At 43.2% G+C, this 19,208-nt stretch overlaps 1 pseudogene; it reads left to right on the forward strand.

Moving 5' to 3' along the window:
- The first annotated feature begins 16,239 nt into the window (after positions 1-16,239).
- Positions 16,240-17,375, forward strand: LOC115837201 (annotated as a pseudogene).
- Positions 17,376-19,208: the final 1,833 nt, after the last annotated feature.

Here is a 19,208-nt window from a genome sequence, read left to right on the forward strand (position 1 = left end):
GTCTCAAAAATAAAAATAAATACATAAATAAATAAAATTAAAAAAACAACACAAATACATATGGCAGTTGAGATAACTTAGTGTTCACAAACTTGAATACTAATAGAGAAGACAGAAAATAAACATAATGAATGAGAAGTAGAATAAATTACTTGCTATAAAGTGTTAATGCTATCGGAAAATATTCAAGTAGAGAGAAAGAAGAAAGAAACGAGGTTCAGTAAAGACTGGTGCAGTACCAGTTTTTATATATATATATATATATATTTTTTTTTTTTTTTTTTTGAGACAATATTTCACTCTGTCACCCAAGCTGGAGTGCAGTGACCTGATCTTGGCTCACTGCATCCTCTGCTTCCCAGGTTCAAGTGATTCTCCTGACTCAGCCTCCTGAATAGCTGGGATTACAGGCACTTGCCACCATGCCAGCTAATTTTTGTATTTTTAGTAGAGATAGGGTTTCACCATGTTGGCCAGACTGGTCTCAAACTCCTAATCTCAAGTGATCTGCCCGCCTTGGCAGTGCTGGGATTACAGGTGTGAGCCACCTCTCTCAGCCCAAAATTTAAAACAGAGTTTTTAGGATAGGCCTGTCATTTGAATAAAGACTCGTAGAGAGTGAGGAGACTGGGTATGCAAAATTCCAAGTACAGGAAATGGCCAGTGCAAAAGCTCTAAGGCAGCAAACCTACATGGAATATTTGAAAAACCGCCAGTAGTCAGGTGTAGTTAGAATGCTGTGTGCAGGGAGGAGGTCACCACAGTGATGGTGATGAGGGAGGAAGTGTAGAGAGCAGAGGGCCTCATACACCGTTGTAACAAATTTGGCTTTCACTCTGAAAAAAATGGGGGGCCACTATTTTCAGAAGACACATAACTTGATCCGGCTTTTCATTTTATTTATTTATTTATTTATTTATTTATTTACTTACTTACTTACTTACTTACTTTTTATTTTTTTTTTTTGAGACGGAGTCTTGCTCTGTCGCCCAGGCTGGAGTGCAGTGGCGCAATCTCGGCTCACTGCAAGCTCCGCCTCGCGGGTTCACGCCATTCTCCTGCCTCAGCCTCTCCAAGTAGCTGGGACTACAGGCGCCTGCCACCATGCCCGGCTAATTTTTTGTATTTTTAGTAGAGACGGGGTTTCACCGTAGTCTCGAACTCCTGACCTCGTGATCCGCCCGCCTCAGCCTCCCAAAGTGCTGGGATTACAAGCATGAGCCACCGCGCCCGGCCGGTACTTACTTATTTTTTTAAGACAGAGTTTTGCTCTGTCACCTAGGCTGAGTACAGTGGCACGATCTTGGCTCACTGCAACCTCCGTCTCCTGGGTTCAAGTGATTCTCCTGCCTTAGCCTCCTGAGTAACTGGGAATATAGGCATGCAACACCACGCCCGGCTGATTTTTATATTTTTAGTAGAGACGGGGTTTCACCATGTTGGCCAGGCTGGTCTCGAACTCCTGACCTCAAGTGATCCTCCCGCCTTGGCCTTCCAAAGTGCTAGGATTACAGATGTGAGCCACTGCACCTGGCCCTGGCTTTTCATTTTAAGGGATATCTCTGACTACTGTGTTGAGAAACAATTGTTAAAGGGGCAAGGGTGAAAGCAGAGATAATGTCTGGAGGTCAGTGCAATAATGCAATGTCAAGGTGACAGTGACAAAGACCAGGATGGTAGTTGTGAAGATGGTGAGAAATGGTTGGAGTCTGGGTATATCTTGAAAGCAGGGCAATTTAAGTTTCCTGACAAGTTGGATATGGGATGTAAGAGAATGATAGAATTCGAGGATGCTTCTTTGGACTGAGCAAACCAAGTACAGATGTGGCATTCACTGAGATTGTCATCCTTTGTTTTACCTAACACTGTACTGTATTCAAAAGCCAACCAGTCAGTATGAACTTAATCACACTGAGGCATGAATGCACATTGCTTGGCCTCTGGAATGCATAGCTTTCATAGGCAAATTGCCTGTTTTCTAATCCTGGCTCACTGCCTGCTAGCTGTGTTACTTAACCTCTTAAATTTGAGCAAGTTACTTAACTTCTCTGAGCCTCAGATTCCTTCCCTGTGAAATGGGGATAATAACAGTACTACCTTGTGGAGCTGATAATGTTCAGGGAATTGATATATGAAAGCACTTAAAAACAGAACCTGGAATATATTTCAGCTAACAGTACGATTAAAATAGTAGATGAGAAGAGATTGTTAATTTTTTTCCCGTATTCTGTTAGAGCTGGTTTTCCCCTTTTCTTTCCAGAATGAGTCACTTGGTGACTTTTAATTAGGGAGTTGCAAACATTTCTGGGAACTTTAGATAAAAGGTAAGCATTATTTTCTTTTGTCTGTCAGATGAATGTTAAAGATAGCGAAGATCGTGCCACTGCACTCAGCCCAGGCGACAGAGCAAAACTCTGTCTCAAAAAAATAATTAAATAAATAAAATAAAATGAAAACAAAAGAAGAAAAACACTTGGGCATATGAGAGGAAATGTACACACATTCAACATTAAAAATCAAAAGCAATTATTCTCAGATTTATGCTTAATGGTGTTAATGATGTTAGAATGAATAAAGAAAGTCTATTTCAAAAAAAAAAAGAGAACTTAGATATCATGTGACTCAATCCTTTCTTTATTCATTTTACATTGTTATGTAATCTGGATACCAGTGCCTGTCACCTGTTTGGAGGCAACTAGACCTCTAATATTTAAATAACTCGTGCCCTTTATACAATACAGTGAAAACTCAGAGTCTATCCCAGTAATCCTCGAGTGGCTAACATTTTAGTCATTCTACTCCAATTTGCTGTTATTTGTTGGCATCTCAGGCTCTGCCCTCTCTGATGCCTTTTTTCCATCCTGTTCCCAACATTTATTTATTTATTTATTTATTTAGAGATAGAATCTCACTCTGTCACCCAGGCTGGAGTGTAGTGGTGCTACCTCAGCTCACTGCAATCTCTGCCTCCCAGGTTCAAACAATTCTTGTGCCTCAGCCTCCCAAGTAGCTGGAACCACAGGCATACACCACCATGCCCGGCTACTTTTTTTATTTTTAGTAGAGACAGCATGAGCCACCGCACCAGGCCTCCTGTACCCAACATTGGACACAACCTAAATTACTCCCATTTCACAAAGCACCACTAATACAAGGTCAAGGGCGTAAGTTTTACTGGAATTTGTATTAACTGTAAAGGGTTGCAGAGCTGCACAGTACTGGAAAAAAATTCAAAATCATTACTGTGACTCTACTAAAGTCTACTAATTAGTCCCTGTCATAGAGAATTTCTATATCTCCTTAACACATCACTTCCAATTATATTTTTGCCGCAGGTCTCTCCTCCCCAGCCACCTCCCATTCCCAAGCCTTCTAATTCTTATTTTATTATGCAAAGCAGGTAACAGTTTAAACTCTTCCTACCTATGCTTTTCAGTGTCTCATCTTTAATAGCAAACAGATTCATTAAGGTATATTGATAAATGTAAGTGACATTTACTCCAATCAATGTCACTGTGAATAGCAACTGCACTCCAGCCTGGGCAATGCAGCAAGACCCCATCTCTAAAAAAATAAATAAAATAAATAGTTTAAAAAGAAAAGCACAGAGATATGAGAGCTTAGAGCAGACTGGCCTTATTTAGTGATGATGGGTTAAGGAAGGTTTACTGGAATTAAGATAGATGTGAATGATAAGAAAATAAAGAAGAGGCCAGGCATGGTGGCTCATGCCTGTAATCTCAGAACTTTGGGAGGCTGAGGCGGGTGGATCACTTGAGGTCAGGAGTTCGAGAACAACCTGACCAATATGGCGAAACCCAGTCTCTACTAAAAATACAAAAATTGACCGGACATGTTGGCGGGTGCCTCTAATCCCAGCTACTCAGGAAGCTGAGGCACCAGAATTGCCTAAACCTGGGAGGTGGTGGTTGCAGTGAGCGGCAATCACGCCACTGCACTCCAGCCTGGGTGACAAGAGCCAAACTCAGTCTCAAAAACAAAAACAAAACAAACAAAGAAGATAAAGAGGAGTCAGACAAAGCTATTGAGTAACTTAAAGAAAGCCAGTATGGCTCCAGGGTACTTGGCGTGAGGCTGCAAAGAGAGGCAGGCGCGCAATCCTGCAGAGTCTCATAAGATAGGAAGCTTATCATGATCTAGGCTAGCAATGGGAAACCCCCACTCTGGCTGCTCTAGGAGAGAAGGGACCAGAGAAGGCAGAAGTAGAAACAGGGAGGCCAGTGGAGAGGCTATTGGAGAAGTCCAGGTAAGAATTTATGGCAGCACAGTTGAGGGTTCCGGCAGTGCACATGGCAGAAAGAGTTTGTGTTGAATTATTTTCTTTCCCTGTGCACTAAATTATGTCCCAAGGCCCCTGGGGCACATTGCATATTTCAAATAAAAAGAAACAAAGCTATTTCTACATCAAGGTTTCTCAGCCTTGGCACTATTGACATTTTGGATGGGATATATCTTTGCTGTGCTGTGCATTGTAGGATGTTTAGCAGCTTCCCTGATCTCTACCCTCGGGTGCCCATAGCAGCTCCCACCCCCTATATGACAACCAAAAATGTGTTCCAGACATTACAAAATGTTCCCTGGGCCTGGGAGTAGAGAGTGAGGAGGGCAGAATTGCCCCTTTTGAGAATCACCATTCTATAGGAACATAGATATTCATTTGTTCGAAATTATCTGAGACAGCTGGGTGTGGTGGCTCAGGCCTATAATCCTAGCACTTTAGGAGGCTGAGGTGAGAGGATCACTTGCCTGGGAGTTAGAAACCAGCCCGGGCACCAGGGTGAGATGCCGTCTCTACAAAATATGTTAAAAAAAAATTAGCCAGGCATGGTGGCATGTGCCTATGGTCTCAGCTAATAGGGAGGCTTAGGCAGGAAGACAGCTTCAGCCAGGACTGCCAAGTTACAATGAGCTATGAACACACCACTGAACTTCAACCTGGATGACAGAGTGAGAAACGATCTCTCTCTCTCTCTCTCCCTCTCTCTTTTTAAGACAGAGTCTCGCTCTGTCACCCAGGCTGGAGTGCAGTGGCCTGATCTCAGCTCACTACCAGCCTCCACTTCCCGGATTCAAGCAATTCTCCCGCCACGGTCTCCCAAGTAGCTGGTATTACGGGAACATGCCACCATGTCCAGCTAATATTTATTTATTTATTTATTTGAGACAGAGTCTCACTCTGTCACCCAGGCTGAAGTGCAGTGGCCTGATCTCCACTCACTACAGCCTCCACCTCCCGGGTACAAGTGATTCTCCCACCACAAGTAGCTGGGATTACAGATGCTTGCCATCATGCCTGGCTAATATTTATTTATTTATTTATTTGAGACAAGGTCTCACTCTGTCACCCAGGCTAGACTGCAGTGGCATGATCTAGGCTCACTGCAACGTCTAATTCCTGGATTCTCCTGCCTCAGCCTCCCAGGTAGCTGGGAATACAGGCATGTGCCACCATACCTGGCTAATTTTTGTATTTTTTAGTAGAAAGGGGGTTTCACCATGTTGCCCAAGCTGGTCTTGAACTCCTGACCTCAAGTGATCCACCCGCCTTGGCCTCCCAAAGTACTGAGATTACAGGTGTGAGCCACCATGTCCAGCCGAGAGAGATTTTTTTTCCTCTTAAAAAAAAATTATCAGATAAATGTTAACAATTAAAATTTCTAGAATGGCTTCTCTGAAAATAATTGAGATGAAAATTAAGACAACAGGAATGTTTTTGGAAGCATTCTATAATAAAATTAAGGTTTATATGGGTAATAAGGAAAAAAGAAGCTGAATTGAAAACGGGTTTTGTCCATTTATTTAATCTTATGTTTCATTACGTCAAACTAGGTGTTCTACAAGCCTTATGTTATTATAGGAAAAAAAATACCAAAATAAACCCCTTTTTTTGGCCTCAACCTTTATAAGAAGATATTTCTCAAGGTCTTCTTCTTTCAACTCTGGCATGATATCCCAGAATGACCGAGATGTACTCCTGATTATTTACACAATATTTCCTTAAGAGGAATCAGGCACATTGCAAAAGCAGATGCAGAGAGTAACTTAGAAGAGTTTTAGTTGATAGTTGTTTTTTCCTCTTCTTGATCATAGGGTCTGAATATTTCAGATTCACACAAAAAATAATTTAGGTTTAAGGGTATTAGAGACTCCATTTAAGACTTCATTACTTAAAACTGGCAAAAAATTGTGTTGAATAAATTACCATCTGAAAATCTCTAAATTTGACTAGCTGCTGAGATCACATTGGGAAAGAAATCTGACCCTAAATTAGTTTGTTTAAATAGTCATAACTTGTTTTAAAAAGGGGAAAATTAAATCAGTGTAAGGATTTTAGTATCTTTGGTCTTATTGGAAGCAGATCTGCTCGTATTGTTATAGAATGTAAAACTTTTTCTTGTCTCTACCCCTCTGCTTTCATCCCTAAGCCCCAGCTCTCTTCCCAACCGACAGTCAGTACAACCCATAAACTGTCAGTCTGGCAGCCATTCTCAAAGGCCTCATGGCAGGAAAAGTTCTCTTGGATTTTATCCTTTCCCTTCTATAGACATGTTCATCTGAATGATCTGTGATTTAGTTTCCAAGTCATTATTTGCAGATAAGTGGAGTTTAAAATATTTATTGTTTTCAATTTAAAGCATTGTAGTCCAAAAACATTTTTGTAGGTGTGGAGACAGAGTCTTGCTATGTTGCCCAGGCTGGAGTGCAGTGGTGCCATCATAGCTCACTGCAGCTTTGAGCTCCTGGCCTTAAGCCATCTTCCCACCTCGACACCCTAAAGTATTAGGATTACAGGTGTGAGCCACTGCACCTGTTGAGAAGGCACTGCATTCTGAATGTGTAAGTATAATCTTTGATAGGCTCCTTTTTTCGACTCTAAGCACTTCAGCGTGGGAACACAGGATTTTCTATATTGTTTCAGACTTTTCTTGTAGGACCTTTTTTTTTTTCTTTTTTTTTTTGAGATGGAATCTTGCTCTGTCGCCCAGGCTGGAAGGCCGTAGTGGGATCTCAGCTCACTGCAACTTCAGCCTCCCGGGTTCAAGCAATTCTCCCTGCCTAAGCCTCCTGAGTAGCTGGGATTACAGGTACTCACCACCATGCCCAGCTAATTTTTGTATTTTTAGTACAGATGGGGTTTTGCTATGTTGGCCAGGCTGGTCTCAAAGTCCCAACCTCAGGGGATCCACCCACCTTGGCCTCCCAAAGTGCTGGGATTACAAGCATGAGACACCGTGCCTAGTCAGCACAGATTAAATACATAAATACTGTATGTGCTAACAGGTCCACAACCTGTCTACCTCCAATAAATGACTATTTTAACTGGCCTTAAAGGTCTTGAGATGGACAACTGATCCTGGAATGTTTTCCATATCCATTACTTCATATCCTCAGGGCATTTTAGAAGGTGACTATGTTCTTTAAAAATGTGGCTATTAGTCGGGCATGGTGGCTCATGCCTGTAATCCCTACGCTTTGGGAGGCCAAGGCGGGTGGACCACTTGAGGTCAGGAGTTTGAGACCAGCCTGGCCAACATGGTGAAACCCCATCTCTACTAAAGATACAAAAAAAAAAAAAAAATTAGCCAGGCGTGGTGGCAGGCACCTGTAATTCCCCTTACTCAGGAGGCTGAGGAAGGAGAATCACTTGAACCCGGGAGGCAGAGGTTGCAAAGAACTGAGATCGCACCGCTGCACTCCAGCCTGGGTGACAGAGCGAGACTCCATTTCAAATAAATAAATAAATAATAAATAAAAATGTAGCTATTGTAGTTTAGTGGATAAAGAATAGGCAACTCCCTGAGTTTGACTTTTGGAAATTTCCTATGCTTGTTTAGGCCTTACCTTCCCATCTGTAGTGAAGATGATAACCATACTTACCCGCATCCATGAGCATGCCTTTCACTTTGTTCTCTACTGGCCTCCCTCATGGTTTTCAAATGTGTGCTACCATTTCTGGCATCACATGCAGACAGAACAACATCCAGTGCAAGAAGATAGGCTGTTTCTTTCTTTTATTTTACTTTAAGTGAGAGGGAACATTTCCCAGATGTCTCATGGTTCACTGGCCAGAACTGATTCATGTCCTCTTCCTTAAGCAGTCACTGGCAAGGGGAGAGGGTTTATTTGATTGCCCTTTTCATTCTTTTTCTCTTTTTTTTTTTTTTTTGAGACAGAGTCTCGCTCTGTCACCAGGCTGGAGTGGTGCAGTGGCACGATCTCGGCTCACTGCAACCTCTGCCTCCTGGGTTCAAGCAGTTCTGCCTCAGCCTCCCAAGTAGCTGGGACTATAGGCACATGCCACCATGCTCAGCTAATTTTTGTATTTTTAGTAGAGATGGGGGTTTTCACCATGTTGGCCAGGATGGTCTCGAGCTCTTGACCTCGTCATCCACCCGCATCAGCCTCCGTAAGTGCTGGGATTTCAGGCGGGAGCCAGTGTGCCCGGCCTTGGTTGCCTGTTTAACCAGGATTCACCCTCAAGTCACCTTTGAGGGATGGATGCCCTGAATAAAATAGAAATTCTGTCAGCATATAAGTGATAATTGTAAACTGGGCCATGCAATCATTTTGCTATACTATCTTATAGGATTATTAGAAAACTAAATGCTGTAACTCATGTGAAATAGTAATGATGATCATGGCACTTGCTGTGTGCAATACACTGTCCTTTACACATACAGCTTTACATGTACAGCAATCCTTACAAAAGCCCCATTGGCTGTGTGTGTATTATTGTTGTTGTTTTTCTTTTTTAGAGACAAGGTCTCACTATGTTGCCCAGGCTGCAGTGCAGTGGTTACTCACAGGCACAATCATAGGGCATTGAAGCTTTGAACTCTGTATCAGCCCGTTTTCATGCTGCTGATGAAGATATAACCGAGACTGAGTAATTTATACAAGAAAAAGTTTGGTTTATTTGTTCGTTCGTTTGTTTGTTTTGAGAGGGAGTCTCGCTCTGTCACCAGGCTGGAGTGCAATGGTGCGATCTTGGCTCACTGCAATCTCCACCTCCTGGGTTCAAGTGATTCTCCTGCCTCAGCCTCCCGAGTAGCTGGGATTACAGGCACGCTCCCCATACCCACCTAATTGTTTTGTATTTTTAGCAGAGATGGGGTTTCACCATGTTGGCCAGGAAGGTCTTGATCTCCTGACCTTGTGATTCGCCCACCTCGGCTTCCCAAAGTGCTGGGGTTACAGGTGTGAGCCACTGTGCCCAGCCAGGAAAAAGGGTTTAATGAACTGACAGTTCCACATGGCTGAGGAGGACTCACAATCATGGTAGAAGGCAAGAAGGAGCAAGTCACAGCTTTCGTGGATGGCAGCAGGCAAAGAGAGAGCTTTTGCATGGAAACTCCCATATTTAAAACCATCAGATCTCGTGAGACTTATTCACTATCATAAGAACAGCACAGGAAAGACCTGTCCCTATGATTCAATCACCTCCCACTGGGTTCCTCCCACAACACATGGGAATTCAAGATGAGATTTAGGTGGGAACACAGCTAAACCAGATCATTCCACCCCTGGCCCCTCCCAAATTTCTTTTCCTCATATTTCAAAACCAATCATGTCTTCCCAGTAGTCCCCCAAAGTCTTAACTCATTTCAATATTAACTCAAAAGTCCACAGTTCAAAGTCTCATCTGAGACAAGGCAAGTCTCCTCTGCCTATAAGCCTGTAAAATCAAAAGCAAGTTAGTTACTTCCTAGATATAATGGGGGTATAGGCATGGGGTAAATACAGCTGTTCCAAGTGGGAGAAATTGGCAAAAACAAAGGGGCTACAGGCCCCATGCAGTCTGAAATCTAGCAGGGTAGTCAAATCTTAAAGCTCCAAAATGATCTCCTTTGACTCCATGTCTCACATCCAGGTCACGCTGAGGCAAGAGGTAGGTTCCCATGGTCTTGGACAGCTTCACCCCTGTGACTTTGCAGGGGATAGCCTCCCTCCTGGCTGCTTTCACAGGCTGGCAATGAGTGCCTGTGGCTTTTCCAGATACACAGTGCAAGCTGTTGGTGGACCTACCATTCTGGAGTCTGGAGGATGGTGACCTTCTTCTCACAGCTCCACTAGGCAGTGCTCTAGTAGGTACTCTGTGTGTGGGCTCTGACCCTACATTTTTCTTCTGCACTACCCTAGCAGAGGTTCTCCATGAAGGCCCTGCCCCTGCAGCAAACTTCTGCCTGGGCATCCGGGCATTCCCATACTTCATCTGAAATCTAGATGGAGGTTCCCAAACCCCAATTTGTGACTTCTGTGCACTTGCAGGCTCAACACCACATGGAAGCTGCCAAGGCTTGGGGCTTGTACCCTCTGAAGCCACAGCCTGAGCTCTATGTTGGCCCCTTTCAGCCATGGCTGGAGTGGCTGGGATGCAGGGCACCAAGTCCCTAAGCTGCACACAGCACAAGGACCCTGGGCCTGGCCCACAAAACCACTTTTTCCTCCTAGGCCTTTGGGCCTATGATGGGAAGGGCTGCTGTGAAGACCTCTGACATGCCTTGGAGACATTTCCCCATTGTCTTGGGGATTAACATTCAGCTCCTTGTTACTTATGCACATTTCTGCAGCCAGCTTGAATTTCTCCTCAGAAAATGGAATTTTCTTTTCTATCACATTGTCGGACTGCAAATTTTCCAGACTTTTATGCTCTGCTTCCCTTATAAAACTAAATGCCTTTAACAGCACCCAAGTCACCTCTTGAATGCTTTGCTGCTTAGAAATTTCTTCTGCCAGATACCCTAAATCATCTCTTTCAAGTTAAAAGTTCCACAAATCTCTAGGATAGGGGCAAAATGCCACCAGTCTTTTTGCTAAAACATAACAAGAGTCACTTTTGCTCCAGTTCCCAAAAAGTTCCTCATCTCCATCTGAGACCACTTCAGCCTGGACTTTATTGTCCATATTCTATCAGCATTTTGGACAAAGCCATTCAACTAGTCTCTAAGAAGTTCCAAACTTTCCCAAGTTTTCCTGTCTTCTGAGCCCTCCAAACTGTTTCAACCTCTGCCTGTTACCCAGTTCCAAAATTGCTTCCACATTTTTGGGTATCTTTTCAGCAGCACACCACTCTAGTCGTACCAATTTACTGTATTAGTTCACTTTCACGCTGCTGATAAAGACATACCAAAGACTGGGTAATTTATACAGCAAAAAAGGTTTAATGGACTTACAGTTCCACATGGCTGGGGAGCTGTCACAATCATGGCAGAAGGCAAGGAGGAGCAAGTCACATCTTACCTGGATGGTGGCAGGCAGAGAGAGAGCTTGTGCAGGGAAATTCTCATTTTTAAAAGCATCAGATTTCATGAGACTTATTCACTATCATGAGAACAGCACAGAAAAGACCTGTTCCCATGATTCAATCAACTCCCACTGGGTTCCTCCCACTGCACATGGGAATTCAAGATGAGATTTGGGTGGGGACACAGTCAAACCATATCAAACTGCTTGGCTCAAATGATCCTCCTGCCTCAGTCCCCCCAGTAATTGGACTACAGGTGTGCACTGCCACACCTTTCTATGTTATTATCTTAGTTTTACAGATAAAAAAGCTGTGGCACAGACAGGTTAAGTAACTTGTCCAAGGTTTCAAGTTTGTAACTGGCTAAACTGTGGTTACAACCCTGACAATCTGCCTCTGGAAGCTACACACTTAACCCATGTTCTGGTCCTGGAGCAAATGTGCTTAACCATACTCCTAGTGTTATAGTTTGAATTTGTCCCCTGAAAAATTCAGGTGTTGAAACTTAATGAACAATGTCATCGTATTAAGAGGTAGGGCCTTTAAAGGGTGATTATGTCACAAGGGCTTCTCCCTCCTGAATGCAATTAGGCTCTTTTAAGGGAGGCTTCACACAGCATTTTCTTGTCTTTTGAAGTTTGCTTGTCCTTTCACCTCATACCATGTGAGGACATGGTGCTCCTCTCCTCTGGAGGATATGGCAACAATGTGCCATCTTGGAAACAGAAAGCAGCCCTCACCAGACAACTGCACCTGCCAACACCTTGATCTTGAACTTCCTGAACTTCAAAATTAAACTTTTGTTCTTCAAAAATTACCCAGTCTGTGGTGTTCTGTTATAGCAGCACAAATGAACTAAGACACCTGGCAGATAGTAAGTACTCGGCCCCTGTTAGCTGTTATTATAATCTCTGCTGGCCTACGTTTCTCAGGCAATGTTTAACAAGATATTTCTTCTTTTTCTCTCTGTCCTCTGAAGACATGGAAAGACATTCACATTAAAAAAAAAAAAAGTGGGCTGGGTTTGTGGCTCACATATGTAACTGCAGAATTTGAGAAGCTGAGGTAGGAGGACTGATTGACGCCAAAGTCAAGACCACCCTGGGCAACATAGGGAGAACTGTCTCTACAAAAAATAAAAAAAAATTAGCCAGGCATGGTGGTATATGCCTGTGGTCCGAGCTACTCAAGAGTCTGAGATGGGAGAATCGTCACAATTCACTTAGACAGAACCTGCCTTGTCACTGAGGCACTTAAGTTGATGACTTCTGTGCTACATCATCCCAGTTTTAAATTTTTTCTCACAGATCGTAATTAATCTGCTGGAGCCCAGGAGGTTGAAGCTGTAGTGAGCCATGATCACACTATTGCACTCCAGGCTTAGGGAACAGAGAGAGACCCTATCTCTAAAGAAAAAATTAAATTAAATTAAATAATTAAATGATAAAAAGTAATAGAAAGGGTTTGAATATAAATTTAATAGAAGTGTTTTGCAAACTCTATATCATAAGCTATTTTTTTTTTTTTTTTTGGAGACAGAGTCTCACTTTGCTGCCCAGGCTGGAGTGCAGTGATGCGATCTTGACTCACTGCAACCTCTGTCTCCCTGGTTTAAGTGATTCTTATGCCTCAGCCTCCTGAGTAGCTGGGATTACAGGTGCAGGCCACCACACCCAGCTAATTTTTGCATTTTTGGTAGAAACAGGATTTTGCCATGTTGTCCAGGCTTGTCTATATCATAAGCTATTAATGGGCCATAACATCTATTTAGTGAGTCATGACCAACATTTACAAAATAAAATATAACATCATAGAATGGGGTAAAACAGTGGGACTGAATAAAAAACATCAGGGTACACCCATCTAATGAAATAAGTTTCATGTTTTGAAATTTTTGTTTCAATTATATGTGTACATTTGTATATGTATTCTAGCTTGCCAAGTAAAATGCAGTGGTGGTCAAAAAAGTTTGAAAAATCTGCTCTAAAATCTTGCTGCTCAAATTGTGAACCAACAGCATCATGTCTGGGAGCTGCTTGGACAATGCTAATCTCAGGCTCCACCCAGACCGGCTTGAGTGAGAAACTGCATTTGACAAAATCCTCAGATAATTTTCCTTTGCATACTGAAGGTAGGGCTGGTCATTGCCTGTTAATTCCACGTGCCCGCACAGGGTGCTCTCCAGGTGTTGGGTGAAGAGGAGAAGTGACCATAGGTGGAAAATGATGCCCTGGTGATCCGTCTGATCCTCAGGCTCCTTTAGGATGACTTCACTAAAGGAAAATTCTGAGAACATGGCTTACTGGCTCACTGACTTCCTTTTTTCTCCTTCCTTTTCTGTCCTGAAAATGATTTTTTTTTTTCTGATCTCTCTCTCTCTTTCTCAACACACACACACACACACACACACACATTTCCAGCTTTTGAAAAAAGTTGGAAAATCCAGTAACACAAGCTGATGTTTCCAGAGGGCACCAATCAGCTGGAGCTGAGTAGCCCCTGTGTACACTGCACAGAGCCCAAATCCCCTGTTCTACCCCCTGCACACAATTCACTTAGACAGAAACTACCTCATCATCGAAGGCACTTAAGTTGGTGACCTCTGGGCTACATCATCCCAGTTTTAAACTTTTTCCTCATAGATCTTCATTAATCTGCAGTAATTAGATCCTTTTTGGATTTTCCTACTCAAAATGATTTGTTTTTTAAATTAAACTTCTCTGTAGTCCCCCCAGCTACTCAGGAGGCTGAGGCAGGAGGATTGCTCTAGCCTAGGAATTCGAGGCTGTAGTGCACTATGATCATGCCTGTGAATAGCCACTGCACTCTAACCTGGGCAACATAGAAAGACCTTATCTGTAACAAACAAAACAAAACAAAACAAAATAAACAGATGCACTTGGTCTTGCAAGTCGTCTGCTTGGCCTTCTTCCAAGTGTACTTTCCTTCCTTTCATTACTGCTCTAAAGATTTTAATAAACTTTCATTCCTGCTCTGAAACTTGCCTTGGTCTCACCTTCTGCCTTATGCCCCTTAGTCGAATTCTTTCTTCTGAGGAGGGAAGAATTGAGGTTGCTGCAGATGCATATGGATAACTACCACTGGTAACATATTTGATGCCACGTGACTCTGGCACATTTTAGCGTTGTGATCTAGTACATTTCCTTCTTGCCTAAGCCACTTTGAGTCTTGCCTTCAGTTGCTTGCAGCCAGAAACATCCTTCTTATATAAAAAGTTGTTAAGAAATCTCTATGCCTCGCCTTCTTCACCTGGAGGCATCCGATCCCCATGCGCGGATTTTCTTCTTTTTCTCTCTCTCTCTTCTGCCTACTAACCAACCCCCAGAACAATTCCTCTTGGCCTTAAGTGACTCTGCTCCCTCTGGCTGATTTCTCAGCACACTCTGACAGGTGGCTCATGGGGGTGGGAAGGACTTTAGGGTCTGCACTGAGTAGATCAGGCACTAATGGCCCTTTTGGACAGGGTTAAAGCCTAAACTGTGCAATGTCTGGGTCTTCCTCTGCTTTTTCAACTAAAATCTGCTCTTTCCCCAAAACCTGCACCACCCATTCTCTTTTCTCTGTTTGTGTTCAAAATTTATTTAAAAACACACACATATGGCCAGGCGCGGTGGCTCACACCTGTAATCCCAGCACTTTGGCAGGCCAAGGTGGGCAGATCACCTGAGGTCAGGAGTTCGAGACCAGCCTGACCAATATGTTGAAACCCTGTCACCACTAAAAATACAAAAATTAGCCGGCCATGGTGGCAGGCACCTGTAGTCCCAGCTACTCAGGAAGCTGAGACAGGAAAATTGCCTGAACCCAGGAGGTGGAGGTTGCAGTGAGCTGAGATAGTGCCACTGCCCTCCAGCCTTGGCGAGAGAGCAAGACTCTGTCTCAAACAAACAAACAAAAAAACAAAAAAAACACACATACACACCCAGACGAAAACAAACAAACAAACACCTTCTGACCCTTGAGTCAACAAGCGTTTAGCTAAAGTGTGTTATTCCAACTATAAAAAAAATATATCCCCCTGCGCCTCCTGTCATTTGTAATTGGCTTCCATTTATTACATAGTGAGCTCCCATTCTGCTTCTAAGGCCTTTTTTTTCAGTGATCTTACAATCATTTCTCAACTCCTTTTAGTGGAGTTTTGATCTTCTTACGTATACTCCCTTGCAGTGTCTCCTCAAATGTTCATCCTGTTGTTCCATTTAGTCTATCAGAGACTTTAGTTTGTTGATCTGAGAGGATAAATTAACGTACGTTCCAGTTTAATGTGCTCCAGAGTAAAGTGCCTCAGGCTATGAGATGGACTAGCAATTGGCAGAGACATAATACTTGAGAGGACGTACAAATGTCTTTACAAAGAAGGCATTTGGGGTCGAATTGGGTCAGGTGCAGATACAAAGAGTGACAAGGTCTGAGTGTTCTCCTGTGAATAATAATTATCTCGTTGTGATGGGTTTAGCCTTCCCTTCTATCAGAAGGATGTTTCTGGCTGCAAGTAATTAAAGGTCAGACTCAAAGTGGCTTAGGCAATGAAGGAAATTTATTAGCTCATAAAGCTAAAAAGTGCAAGAGGCAGTCAGGTTTCAGGTATAATCAGATCAGGGCTCCAGCTTGACTTCTATTTTGAGTCTCTCAACTCTGCTCCTGTCTGTGTCTGCTTCATTTATATCCTGGCTTTTTTCACAGTAAATAACAGCTGAGGTAACTCCACATACAACGATTTCCAGAGGAAGAGAGAACATCTGTCCTGACAACTGTTTGGCAAGAGCAAGAAAATTTCCCAGAAATCCTCCCCAAATTATTCTTGTATCCCTCTGGCGAGTATTGGGTCATTTGCCCATCCTCAAACTATTCATAGTGGCGAAGGTGATAAGATTAAGCTAACCAAGGCTCACTGTTTATTAGCTCATACATACCTCAAGGCTAAAAGTTGTGGAGTAGGGAACCCTATTACCATGAAGGAGGGGTACAAAGTTGGACAGAGACACCTATGTTAGAACTTATGCAATCAGGAAGAACCTTCATTAATTTTGATAATCCTCTCAGTTGCTATTTCACGTACAGAAACAAATACTTTTAGGGTTGCCCTTCCCTTTTCTTCACAAGGTTGATTTTTTTTTTTTTTGGATGGAGTTTTGTTCTTGTTGTGCAGGCTGGAGTGCAATGGTGCAATCTTGGCTCATCACAACTTCTGCCTCCTGGGTTCAAGTGATTCTCCTGCCTCAACCTCCCAAGTAGATGGGGTTACAGGTGTGCACCATCATGCCCAACTAACTTTTTATTTTTAGTAGAGATGGGGTTTCACCATGTTGGTCAGGCTGGTCTCGAACTCCTGACCTCAAGTGATCCACTTGCCTCAGCCTCCCAAAGTGCTGGGATGACAGGTGTGAGCCACCACGCCTGGCCAAAGATGAAATTTTAATAGTAAAAGGAGAAGAAAAGCAGCACTGGTAACATGAGCATCCCCACTTTCTTGTCTTTATCAGCTTGGGCTGTCATTACAAAACACCATAGAGTAGTTGGCTTAAGCAACATGAATTTATTTTCTTCCAGTTCTGGAGGCTGGGAAGTTCTAGATCAAGGTACAGGCTGTTTGCACAGGAGGTCTACATGCTGCTACTGTGCTGCTGCCGTGTCTCTAGTGATCTCTGAAAAGTTCCAGCAGATTTTGAGAATACTCAACACCAACATCCATGAGTGGTGTAAATTAGCCTTTGACATCACTGCCATTAAGGGTGTGGGTCAAAGATATGCTCATGTGGTGTTGAGGAAAGCAGACATCGACCTCACCAGGAGGGTGGGAGAACTCACTGAGGATGAGGTAGAACGTGTGATCACCATGATGCAGAATCCACACCAGTACAAGATCCCAGGCTGGTTCTTGAACAGATAGAAGGATGTAAAGGATGGAAAATATAGCCAGGCCCTAGCCAATGGTCTGGACAAAAAGCTCCGTGAAGACCTGGAGTGACCCAAGAAGATTTGGGCCCAAAGAGGGCTGTGCCACTTCTGGGGCCTTCATGTCCGAGGCCAGTACACCAAGACCACTGGTCACCGTGGCTGTACTGTGGGTGTATCCAAGAAGAAATAAGTCTGTAGGCCTTGTCTGTTAATAGTTTATATACCTTAAAACAAACAAACAAAACAAAAAAAAAAAGGTGCAGGCTGACTCAGTTCCCCAGTGAGGGCCCTCTTCCTGCCTTGCAGACTGCCACTTTCTTACTTTCTTGGTGTGTCCTCACATGACAAAGAAGCCAGATTTCCTTCTCTTTCTTCCTTTCTTTTTTTTTTTTTTTTTTTGAGATTGAGTCTCACTCTGTCACCCAGGCTAGAGTGCAGTGGCACGATCTCAGCTCACTGCAACCTCTGCTTCCCGGGTTCAAGCAATTCTCCTGCCCCAGCCTCCTGAGTAGCAGGGATTACAGGCATGTGCCACCACACCCGGCTAATATTTTTGTATTTTTAGTAGAGACGGGGTTTCACCATGTTGGCCAAGCTGGTCCCGAACTCTTGACGTCAGGTGATCCACCTACCTTGGCCTACCTAAAGTGCTGGGATTACAGGTGTGAGCCACTGTGCCCGGCCTCTCTTCCTCTTTTTAATAAAGCCATAGTCCTACCAGATTAGGGCCTTATCGTATGAACTCATTTAACTGTAATTATCTCCTAAAGATTCTCTCTCCAGATACAATCACATTGTGGGTTAGGGCTTCAATATATAAATTTGAGGGGGACATAATTCAGTCCATATCAGTAACCGAAGTGTTAATCATTGCCCAAGTATTTTTTGAGCATCTGTCTTGTACTCAGCTTGATCCATGCATTGTGAGAGTTGAAGGGTGAGGTGCGATGAAGTACAAAAGAAGTAACGAATATGGTTCCTGTTTTCAGGAGCTTATGGTCTTGTTGGGGAGGTAAGACCAATAGATTGTAAATAAGAACAAATGCTGTGAGGTAGAGTGAATGCTGAGGGCATTCCAGAGTGACAGGAATCAATAAGGGTTGGAAGGGGCCAGGAAACTTTTATGTATTTATTTATTGAGATAGGGTCTTGCTTTGTTACCCAGGCTGTTTTTGTTCGTTTTGTTTTGTTTTTTAACACAGTGTCTCACTCCATCACCCAGACTGGAGTGCAGTGGCATGATCTTGGCTCACTGCAACTTTTGCCTCCTGGGTTCAAGTAATTATCCTGCCTCAGCCTCCTGAGTAGCTGGGATTACAGGTGCACGCCACCATGCCCAGCTAATATTTGTATTTTCAGTAGAGGCGGGGTTTCACCATGTTGGCCAGTCTGGTCTTGAACTCCTGACCTCAAGTGACCCGCCTGCCTTGGCCTCCCACAGTACTGGGATTACGGGCATGAGCCACTGCGCCTGGCCCCAGGCTGGTTTTGAACCAGGCTCAAGTGATCCTCCTGCCTCTACCTCCCAAAGTGCTGAGATTATAGGCGTGAGTCACCAGTGGCCGGCTGATCAAAAAAACTTCATGGAGGAGTTTGACACTTATTCTGGGTTTTTAGAATGGTTGGAAGGGAGTAAGGAGTGTGTGACAGGACAGAAACCTAGACCAAGAAAGTAGCAATGGTAATGGAGGGAAAAGGACAAAATACCATCTTGTTCTTACAGAAAACAGACTTTCTAATTGAGGCAGTGGAGTGAACGGGTGAAGAGAGTGGTTCCTTTAACAGAAATCAGAAATTCCAGGAGGGCAAGTATAGGGATGTAGTTAGATATATGAGGAAGGATGAGGAGTTCATTTTAGAAATATTTGTTTTGAGAAACTGGATAATTTACCAAGTAAAATAACTGTAATGATGTTAATAATAAGGGCAAAGAGATGAGTGAAAGTAGGACTGATGATAATAGATATTTAAATCATCGCAGGGTTGATAATTTAAGCTGAGGGAATGAATGATCTTTTTGAGA

The sequence above is a fragment of the Nomascus leucogenys genome, chromosome 2 (genome assembly GCF_006542625.1).
Source record: "Nomascus leucogenys isolate Asia chromosome 2, Asia_NLE_v1, whole genome shotgun sequence".
NCBI classification, from domain to species: Eukaryota; Metazoa; Chordata; class Mammalia; order Primates; family Hylobatidae; genus Nomascus; species Nomascus leucogenys.